The 11609-nt window shown below is 35.6% G+C and overlaps 1 long non-coding RNA gene and 4 other non-coding genes across 5 annotated transcripts; all 5 read left to right on the top strand.

The window, feature by feature from the left end:
- The first annotated feature begins 3394 nt into the window (after window positions 1-3394).
- Window positions 3395-6448, top strand: LOC136766443 (uncharacterized). The gene is made up of 6 exons (XR_010821741.1): window positions 3395-3474; window positions 3935-3990; window positions 4390-4442; window positions 5318-5389; window positions 5808-5869; window positions 6383-6448. It is a non-coding gene; the product is annotated as an uncharacterized LOC136766443 (long non-coding RNA).
- LOC136767028 (small nucleolar RNA SNORA26) lies at window positions 4033-4150 on the top strand. The gene has a single exon (XR_010821807.1). It is a non-coding gene; the product is annotated as a small nucleolar RNA SNORA26 (small nucleolar RNA).
- On the top strand, window positions 4493-4606 carry LOC136767027 (small nucleolar RNA SNORA26). The gene has a single exon (XR_010821806.1). It is a non-coding gene; the product is annotated as a small nucleolar RNA SNORA26 (small nucleolar RNA).
- LOC136767039 (small nucleolar RNA SNORA26) lies at window positions 5429-5546 on the top strand. The gene has a single exon (XR_010821817.1). It is a non-coding gene; the product is annotated as a small nucleolar RNA SNORA26 (small nucleolar RNA).
- Window positions 5941-6058, top strand: LOC136767026 (small nucleolar RNA SNORA26). Its single transcript, XR_010821805.1, has one exon. It is a non-coding gene; the product is annotated as a small nucleolar RNA SNORA26 (small nucleolar RNA).
- Window positions 6449-11609: the final 5161 nt, after the last annotated feature.

Consider the following 11609-nt stretch of genomic DNA (forward strand, 5'->3'; position numbering starts at 1 on the left):
GAGAACTGCAGCAGCACTGGATGGGGACTGTTTTGCACGTTGGAGCATCTTTGTTTTCTTCTTCTCTCTGTTAAGTGTTTTATTGCATCATGTTTGAGTTGTTTTCTATGGAGAATAATAACGCTTAAAGATGGTCTGTTAGCTGCAACAGCACGATGCATAAAAGATGAGAATTGAGAAATTCTACTAAATCATAATCAGATTAAAAGAGTTGCTGCTTAAGTACTAGTGTGCATATTTTAAAGGTATGGAAAAAGTTCAGATTGGTAAGACAACAACAATAGCCTACTACTACTACTACTACTACTACTACAAATAATAATAATAATAATCAGAAACTAGAATTTGAAGTATCTGAAGGTACTTTGTCTGCATGTGACAGTAGGTTTTGCATGGTATATTGTAGTGTTTCTGTTTGCTACTTGGTTTCACTGGCTTGCACAAAACAATAAATAATGAAGTCGGAGTTAAAGCAGAGGAGGCAGTTTTACAAGCGCAGCATCAATTCAGTCTCTGTCTACACTACTCTTCTCTCAGTCTACATTGAATCCCGTCGCGGGGCCTGGGGCACCCCTATATTCCCTGTCCCCCATTATCCCCTCTCCCCAATCCCTGCTCTCCCCGCTTTACTGTGCGGGGCCATCCTTTGACTACAGAAGCCCCCACAATTCCCCATTCTAACACTCAGATCACCAAACCATCTGGTAGGGCTGGCTGGTAGGGCGCCTCAGTATTTAGGAAGTCCCCCAATTGCCCCATCTTGGCTTTCCAGTGTATCAAACATGACTTTGCTGCCTCTGGGCTGCCCTTTGCCCGAGGTCGTTGGGGCATGCACGTATGCACCCTGCTGCAACATACACCGCTGCTGCCAAACTGACCCGTTCTCATACACCTCTGGTTCTGCATTGGGTGGACCCCTCGCACAGGCGACAACCCTCTATCGCTGGAATGGTACTTTTGGTTGGCCAACACCAATCCACTGATAGAATAAGCATTATTTAGGCAACAGGAAGACATGGTGTGGGCCTATTGTAAGGTCTATACATAAAGACTTGTCTTTGAACCTGCTGAACCTGATTGAACAAGGAGAATAATTTGCTAACAGTAGGCGAGGAGTAGTGTCTGTAGGTTGTGTAGCTACCAAAGGTATTTGGGCATTTTGACAGTATGCATTCTACTTTACAGATGGCTTCTAAAAAACGAAAAGGTAAAAAATCTATAATTTTGGCTGCCATCAGATACAAAAGCTGAAGCAAACTGAGCTATATGAGTCAGATTTACTTTATGAAATGTCATATGTCTAGTGCAAATGTAGTGAAAGTAATAGCCCTAAGTGAATGTTCAAGTGGATTAATAATAATAATAATAATAATAATAATAATAATAATAATGTGTACCTATTATTATCCTGCACTCAGCAGCGATAGCCTTTTGCAACTAATTACACTTATGACTGGAGAGGGACAGTAAAATGCACCAAGTCCTGTTCTCACCTGCTACACTCACTGTATTCTGATGAAACACATAACGAGGCCTGATAGTATCTACAAACACACATACACATAATCATTAATAATAATAATAATAATAATAATAATAATAATAATAATAATAATAATAATAATAATAATAATTACATATAATTACTAACTTACAAACTATAATATATTACTGCTATATCTGCTATTATGCAAAAGCTACTAACCTACTTGCTTATACATATTACTACAACTACTATAATATAAAATCATACTATTTCCATAATAAACTATCAGTAGTATTAACCTGCATACTACAATAAAAATAATGTATATCCAATAATATTTCATGCAAAAAGTGTTTACATGTAGACAAAGTATCTTCCAGATCATTTCAATTCTAGCTATTACCACTACACCCCTGGTCTGTGTTTTGTAGTGTCTCTCTTATTATGTGTGCGTGTGCACTTCTTCTATGCAAATGGCATTATTATTATTATTATTTTATTGGTTAAAAATCTAAAACAAACGTTGGGATAATATTGAGTAAAAAGCTCAAGCAACCTGAACTGTACTAAGTTGTGTATGTTTCTTGTAAAAGCTGTGTGAAGAATAAATAATACAGATGGAGTAATGCATAATAATAATAATAATAATAATAATAATAATAATAATAATAATAATAATAAGTAACTATATAAGTCACTAATTCCATAAAAACATGCAAGGATAGGTACATATGTCTATGCAATCTAAATAAACTCAGATATGATTTAGTGTTCCATTTAGTAAACAGTCAAGGCCATACTGAATGTGAAAGACGCATATTTGAGTATAGTGTGAGCACAAAAAATGTTTGACCTCAAACTTCCACTGCCTGCTGCAAGACACATTACACTAAGCATTCAATATCTGCAGAGAACAAACAGCATTAATGGTATATGTAAGCCATAGGGTAAAGTATATTTAAAAACATATGCTTTGTGTAAAACCATGGGTGTCCGAACATTCATGGCTAAAGCATAGCTGTATATACGCATGCATATTAATAGAAATGTTTTATTTGCATTTAACTCTCAATCACTGAATGAACTTTAAACCTCGTGGCAAGATGAGTATGAATGCGATGGAGGTCACCTTCTTCTCTACAGCTGAATAAAAACTAAAACAGCAACCCAGCAATAGTGACATTTGTAATCTTTGTCTAATGCACCTCTTTTTGTTTTGATTTAGGCTTAACAGTTTCTGTGCGGTTTGCTAAGAATAGATTGCCATTAAATCGAGGTTGTTTCCATGGAGACAAGTTCTTATCTGTGTTGATTTGGTTTCTTTATGTCCAACATTTCAGACACACTGCTAGGTCTTATTTGGAAAGTCTTTGATCTGAGTCATCATCATTGTCAGCCTTGTCAACCCACAGGTGGATGAAGGCCACAGCATCTCTGTAACTACAATTGAAAGTATCTGAAGGTACGTTGTCTGCATGTGACAGTACTTTTGTCCTGTATTACTGGATATGTGTTACATTTATGGTAGAATGCAGGTTAATATCAGAGATAGTTTGTAATGGAAGTAGTGACAGTATAATTTAGGTTATGAATAGTGTATGCATTAGTAATATTATGTACAGGTAAATAGGTTAGTAGTCGTAGTGTAATAGCAAGTTGGTTCATGCATGGTCATGATAGTATGTAAGTTAGTATAAATATATAATATATAAGTATTATTATTATTTTTGATCATACAATGGAAATAGCCCCAAGTGTAAATAAGCTGTTTCTACATCATAACGTCTTTATAAAATGCATATAGGAGCTCCATTACGGTAGTCACCCTTTTATTAGAAGGTACTGTACCCTTAATTGTAAAGCGAAGGCGTTTCGTCAGTACTTTCCCAGCATGCTTTGCTCATTAGTCGTCTTTACTGTCCCAGCATGCTTTGCTCTTTCTTTCATTCCTCAGACTGGTGTGCTAGGACGGCGCTCCTATCATGATGGTAAGGATTTTTTTTTTTTATATGAAAAAAATTTAAAACGCGTACCAACACATTTTTCATATGCAACATTAGTTTAATGTGTTCCTTGATTTATAAAAAGCAAGTCTGATGTGCAAATGTGATACTTTCCGCAGATTAGCGCGGCTATGATGGAGACAGGCCTCGCATTATTATCCAGCCGTAAATCCAGTCCTGTGTGAAATATATATTTAGCCAGTTACAGACTTTACAATGCAAGTAGAAAAGACGTGGCAATGTAATGGCTCATCGGCGCGCCTCGCAGGGTTTTCTTCTGGTCGGCCTGCTCGGAGTTGCGCTTCAGTCGGCCACGTGGTGCGTGTGTGTAGACGGCCTGTGCTACTTAGGCATGTTTTTGTAGAGACATGTTTTTTCCTAAAGTTTTACACAGTAATTTAGTGACCTGTTTTTAAAACTTGATTCTTTTTTTCTTTTTTGACAGAGGGAACCACATGCAGGCAGAATCTGTGTCTGTGAAGATGGACGGACCTGAAAAAGGTGAATGGATTGGGTTGTAACAGGCTTCAGTGTCCCCTTTCTTTGCCCATTTAAAATCAAAAGTATTTTAAGTGGCCAACACAGGGGGGTAGATAAAAACTCTCATAAACCTGAAACAGAGGCTAAATCACTGTTTCGGATCCTGTCGGGAGGTACATGTCTTTTATAAGTGGTCAGTTTACAGCTTTTGTGTATTGATACACGTGCACGTTGTGTATTATTATTATTATTTCTTGACTATATGTATGACTATATATGACTTACAACATAGTTGAATAGTTTTAATAAGAAGGACTGGCTATGCTTCAGTGATTGTCTCCTTGTCACCTTTGTAGGTTTACTGTAGTATATAATTGCCTTTCCTTATTTTAAAGACGGGTGATTATTTTGTATTTTCAGTGAAATGGGATTCACATCGCCCTGCTTACACCGATGACTGGAGCCACTCAAAGGTAAGAAGCTCTTGGTAATGTCTCCCACTGCAAAGATCCCCTTTAAAGCTTTGCCCATTTCTGATTGTGTGTCTTAAATGGCCAACACAGGGGGGTAGAGCAATTCTCTTTCAAACCTAAAACAGAGGCTACATTTGTTTTGGATCCTGTCAAGAGATACAATGTATTTTTGTCATGGAGATTTAGTTGTGACTAAATTAAGAATTCTACCATAAGTTTATCCTGTTATTGAATCATTAAGGTGGGGGTGGGAAGGATCACAAAGTAGTATGCAGGGAGAGCTGGTGCCATTAAAATGTTTCCAAGCTTAGAAATGTCAATTCTGTATACTGAAGCATAATTATGACTCTTAATTTGTCAGGGTCCTTCAGGGTGATTTTATGAGGCTTACAAAAATATAGTTAATGTACACTTGAAACACTACACTTGCATAACATTTTTACAAATGGAGTGCAAAGCAAGTCAGGCAGAATGACAGTCTTTAAAGTGATCTGGTAACTGCAGGAAATAACCGGTCAGGTGTCACAGGAGGTTTGAAATGTCTACAACTACACAGGGGTTTTGAATAATTTGGTAAACTAGGGAATATTTTAACTATAGTGAAATACCATTTTGGTGCACATTGGAGATTTTCAGCTGAACAGATTAATTCGATGCACACTAACCGACGTGAAATTCCAGTTCCACTTTGCTAAAAACAAAAGCCTCAGACTTTCGAATTCCTGCCCTTTGCCAATATATGAACCACTTTAATGTAATCGCTTACATTTTAGAAGCAAACTAATTATTTTGCACTAGATAACTCGTAATGAGGCATTTTCGTAATTCTGCACAATTGAGTGTCTGAAGTCTTATGCACTCTTTTTAATTTCCAGTGATGCAGTGAATGGAATTTGAATCCGTGCTACATTGTGAATGGAGATGTGCAGTTTGTGGATGACCTGAAGGTATGTGCTCTTAATTGGGTTTACAATCCCCTTATAGCTTTGCCCATTTAAGACTGTCTGTGTCTTAGGTGGCCAACACAGGGGGGTATAGCACTCCTCTCATAAACCTGAGGCAGGGGCTCCATCCCTGCTTTGGATCCTGTCGGGAGGAACAAACTTTCATTTGCACACAAGTTGCAGTAATTTCTTGTATATGAATATTTCATGTAATTTGATATCGATCTGGATGCCTTTTTTTCCTCTGTCCAGCTAAGGTCTTGTAATTTTGAATGAGTTGTTGGTTCATTAAAGGATGTATAGCAACAGTAGATATGCATTTAATTTACATCTCCTTAATTGAACAGAACAGTCAACACTGTAATGGATGAATGCCCTTATAGACCATTTTGTGATTTATTTTTATCCCCCACTCAAACAGATGGTCATCTGGAAGCACCTGGTTCACGCTAGTGCCAGTTCATGTACTGAACTGATGTGGAGGTAGGTTAAGACCATTATTTCATGGCAGATGCCCTTGAAGTAGACTAATATATTGGCATCCCCTTATAGCTTTGCCCATTTAAGACTGTCTGTGTCTTAGGTGGCCAACACAGGGGGGTATAGCACTCCTCTCATAAACCTGAGGCAGGGGCTCCATCCCTGCTTTGGATCCTGTCGGGAGGAACAAGATTTTTAAACTTGGAATCACAGAATGGATGTAATGCCTCTGTGAGGTTTAAACCATAATACAGCTGCAAACTGTTTGTAGATTGCGATCTTGTATTCTAAAGCAATCTTTCAAGATCGACAGACCCATAAGCAGCACAATGCTCAAGCTTTGTGTTTAAGATTGATGGATTTGAAATTAACTCATTCTGTAGATGCAGGGGCTTCCTGAGATTGTTGGCTAACAAGTGAGCTTTTGAGCACATGTTTGTATTGTTCTTAATGTGCAATTGAAGAAAAAAGTAGGTGGCCCATGATACTGAAATCTTTGACTTTTGTTTTTGACAGATCTGAGAAATGGAGACTGAAGACTGAAAACATGGCGTGAGAAATAATAAAACTTAATTTATACAACTTCTGTCCAATGTTTTTTTTTTTAATCCTCTTGCTGTCTGGGTGCAGTTCTTACAATCTATACAATACACTCATTTTATAGGGGTTGCCACAAAGTTGTACAACTACACATTTCTGCTAAGAAGCTGCATCTTTAAATGGATTCAACAGTTCCTTTGGGAATTAAGGAAGTGTTACTCCAAGTCTCTAGTAGTTTCTCTTCCCAGCAATTGAAACTCCTCTGGCATATGTTACTGATGTTTTTTTAAACTAGAATACTACATATACAGTCCCAGCCTAAACCCACCTTTTGTTGCAAGTATTTTTACTGAAACAATATAAACAATCTGAATTAATGGTACCGAATATGATCTGCTTTCATATATTACATTGCTGTAATTCAGTGATTTTTAGATTGGTCTCGCTTTCTCTTAGTATATGGTAATATTAATTAAACCTTTTGTAATGAATGTTTACAATAGGAGGTCATGATTTTGACTATTTGTAGAATTACAAAAAACCTAGAGCTGTTACTGATGCAAGGAGTATACCCACTCCATATTCATTCTTTGTAAATAGTCTGTTATAATGTACATAATTAAAAGTAGTTTCTTAGTACATATTGCCTGTAGAACTGTATAGAGATCCTAAAGAGGGATCGGACTTTGGGTCTCGTGTTATTTAATAGTCTGGTCTGTCCCATGTTCGTGGAGCTGTACTGTTAAATCTGTATATGGCTGAATCATGCTAGGGCATGTTTAATGAGTTGGCTATTGGCAGATCCGTAAACTGGATTAATTTTCTGTTCTGGAAAATAAATTAGTTGCATGCAAAGATTTGACATACAAATGAAAGATGATTTTTCATACCAATTCCATAACTAGTCTAAATAGGCTTGTTTAGATTCGCTGTGATTTAATGTATTGTAGGTTTTAGTGTGTATTTTGTTTTTTTGACACAAGTGGCTAATCGTGAGATGCCAACAGCTAAATATCCACTGTGGGTTGTAACTTCTTAAACAAATATGATAACCTTTATAGAACGATGCACACCTGATTTAAAGTAGTTCCAACTTGTTGCTGGATAATTACAAATCTGTGGCTTTTGACTGAATTTAATATAAACCCTCACTTAATTAATGCTTTGTAATTGGCATTTCTGAAAACACCCCTATCATATTTTGAAAAATATTTGTCGCCTTAAATGCCTTTGTTCTACAAGATTTGTTGCAAAACAGGAATGGTTCCAAACATAATCCCATTTTTCTTTTCAAAGGGAGAAAAGATTATTATGTGTTTTGGAAAGCTCTAGCTGAAAACAATTTACAATAGTGTGGATTATAAATGGTGAGGGGACAGAATGTGCAATACTGCAATTGTTTATTTGTGTTCTATCACATTGTTACGTGGAACACATTAAATATTGAACATTGTGTCATTACAGTATTAGATAACTCTAATGTGGACTACACTGACTTTATAGTGAGCAGTTTTAATTGTACCCAATTCAGAACATATTTACTTAAATGATATTTCATGATGCAGTGTGTTTAAACAGGAAAATGTGATCCTAGTTGTCAACATTCTACATCAGAATATTCTACAATTTGTAAATGTATTTGCATGGATGTTTTACATTCATACAAACTTTTACTTTTAACACTTATGATTATAATTATACATAATTTTGTTTTAAATCATGTTGTCAGCATGTTTCTCTTGCTCTACTTGGGTTCTGTTCTCACTGCAGAGGGGTGCAGGGTTATGCTTTGGATTAGTAGGCTTAACCCAGGCTAGAAAAGCCAGTGTGAAAGGGACTTTATTTTTGCTTGGCTAACTGTAGGGCTAAAGCTGTGCATTTCTGCCATGTTACTGTAATGACCACTTTATGTTCATTGTAGAGGCAATAAAACCAATAGAATTAATCTAGCAATTTCTCTACATTGTTATCGTACAATAAAATAATAAAGGCCTACTATTTATATAAGACAAATGCAAGACTTGGTCCCTAAAGCTGAAACCCTATTGCCACACACCAGCTGACCTTTAATGTCAGACTAGTTTTTATGCAGTTTCATTGACAATATATTAGTGAAAAGATAATATTTTCTTTAGTTATATAACTGAACATGTAATGTGAAAAAAGCTTAATGCTATTCATAAACTCAATCCCATCAAACAGAAAATAGAAAGAAAGAAAGAAACTCCCACAGTGGCACGCTGGTTGAGTTTACCCCTTGGGCCAGAAAGCCAGTATCAATAGCAGCAGAAAACCTTTTCACCTTTTACTGCATTCCAATGCATTCATGTAAGCACACAAAGTACCTCCCTGAGCTTCTGCAGTGAGAAGACAAAAGCATTGTTGAGATAAACAACATGGCTGTACTGAACAACTAATGTGGAACACAAATCAGGCTTAAGAATATACAGTGTTTACAATTATATAATTTCTCAGTTATACTACTCAAAACTGATGTGTTCAATTAACCTCTAAATAACACAGTTTGCCGCTTGACAAATCAACAGCAAATCTCTTAATTCTAAATTTTAACAAAGTATGTAGAACACTGTGTGAAATTACTAACTTGGACATTTCTTCTGCAAAAGAGTCACTTTTGGCCTTTGCAGTTGCAGTTCTCAGCAATATAACAATTAGTTGTTTTTTTTACATCATTTAGCCCTAAATCTTCAACGAGAGTACATTTTAAAGATCATTAGCACCCCCATTGCCTTTGGCAAACATTTTATCCACACTTTGAAGTACGGCTGGACTTCAAAAACCTCTCATCCAACAAACCACTGTAAATCTAAATAAAAACAATAAGTTCTTGACCTACAATGGGTGGATTTGAAGCATAATGCTCATTAACATGCTGTAGTAAACAGCAATTATAAGAATAATGAAGATGAGCAAGATACCCTCTGCACTAAACCTCTTGGCTTCTACAGCTTTCTTAGTTTTTGCTCTTTGTTCCACAGTAGGAGGTGTATGACCTAGATCTCTGTTATCATCAACTGACTGCTATTTTATTTTCCCTCTGATAAAAGAGACAGTAGTTAATGTCAATTGAGACACCAGCAATATTGTGCTATAATTAATGCAGTCTGTTAAATTAAAATGCTGAAACAAATTCTGTGTTTTGATGGTTCAATGATGTTTCAATTTGAACCAAAATTTAGTTTGCAGTTTTAAACATGAATCATTTCTCGATGATTAAACGAAAAATTGTTTTGAGACACTATGACCTCATAAGGCTTAAAAACACTGAGAGGATGCTAATCCAAACGGGTCCATTCTCTCTGAAACTCAAGGCGCAAAACTATAACACTTTTGCAAAGCACAAAGAGATTAAAGATAACTCTAAAATGACACCAATTTCACTGTTTGTTATTCATGACAGAGGTTAATGTGGAAGCTAATAGAAGCCATATTATACTGTTGCATGAGTAAGTTAACCTGGAGGCCTCGTGACAATAATGAAAGCCATTATGTGCAATCCAGTACAAAAGTACTAATAAGCCTGCATCAATTTACACAATATAAAGAATATTCAGTGTAATAGAGCTCAAAGGCAGTCTAAAATGTAAAGAAAAACATGGTAATACAACGGCAAAACATTGCATCTCACAAAATATGACTGCATTCGTTATGTTGTGTTTATTTTATTGCATTTATCTTCCAATTGAATATGCAAATGTGATGTTGAGCTTTGTTTAATTGTTTTCATTGAAGGCTTTATCTCAGATTGGATTGATTAATTATAACTGAAAATTAAAAAATAAGGCAATGCATTAAACTATTCCCATTTTTCAATAATGATGATGTATATTAATGAAAAAATACACAAACAAGCATCCCGATTCTGCCATGGTGAAAGTCAATATGTATAATTTAATGACAAATATAAACTGATACAGCACACAGGACTATAAATGTTCTTGGGATTGTGACAAAGTCTTTTTTGGAACATACAGTGATATTTATAGGCCTCAATCTGTTTACATAAAATGTCCTTATTTCTGTAAAACTGGGCATTGGTTCATTTTGCTGTACAGCGTGGTTAAAACGTCTCTGTAGTTTTCATGTTGTTATGCCTGACGGGGGTTGGTTGTGTAATAAAAAAGAAACCATATGTGTCCCTCATTTTGACTATTCTCATGTTTATAGCTGATTCATTTGCTGTAAAGTGAAAATATTGTAACAGGAAACAATTAAAATGTACCTAAATATGTAAGAGAAAAGGAAGGCCAATGTTCCATTTAAGTGCATTGTCGCTGAGTTATTTTTAATTCAGCTTTTAACCTGAATATTTGAAACTCAATTATAGGTAATATGACAATATTCTTATTAAACAAAAATAACAAAGTGTTTGCTCTGCTATTACAGAACTGTGATTATTTTGGGAGGTGAAATGTATTATTAATTTCTAGAAGTATTACTATAAATAACAGTAGAACTAGTGATTCATCAAACCTTTCCTGTTTTTAAATAACTGTAAATTTAAACATTGAAAAGTATATGGTATGCATAGGGCATGTGGTTTTGATTCGGTGTTCCTTTTTTTCACGTCGACAGATTGGTCAAAGGATTTGTAAAAACAGAATAGGGTATATTTAGAATAGGGACACTGTTCCCATCTGGAACACATTGTCTCCAACCCAGGGTACATTTTCTAAAACCTTTTTCAGGACAGAGTGCTAACAAACTGCACCCCTTATTGGAAACTTTGAATAACAAAGTACTGCCATTTCATCAAAAAACAAACGCAAATCTGTGCTGATACATTGAAAGAACAATAAAGGGACATTAGTATATTATTTAATTTATTTGATTAATCCTAATTGTCAAATCACAGTAATTTTGTGTATAAAGTGTAAAAATTAAAAATGGGTCTTTTTGCAATATATACTTTTTTGTTGGACAGATGCTGAAAGAAACTTTCTTTACTGTTTGGATGATTTCTGAAAGAATAAATTGTTAAAATGGAACACATCTTATGCCCATGTCTTTTAAGAAGTTATTCTGATTACTTGTCCATAAACTTCTGCACCAGAGAAAGACAGAATTAAAACCATTCAACATCTGATGAAGATGGAAGAGCCTGAGAGGACACCAGAGGGATTTAAGATGGCTGTATTCAGGGAATCGTGGTTTTCTTTTGGAACAAAGGGTCTTAAGACAG

Source organism: Amia ocellicauda, chromosome 13 (genome assembly GCF_036373705.1).
Source record: "Amia ocellicauda isolate fAmiCal2 chromosome 13, fAmiCal2.hap1, whole genome shotgun sequence".
Lineage (NCBI taxonomy): Eukaryota > Metazoa > Chordata > Actinopteri > Amiiformes > Amiidae > Amia > Amia ocellicauda.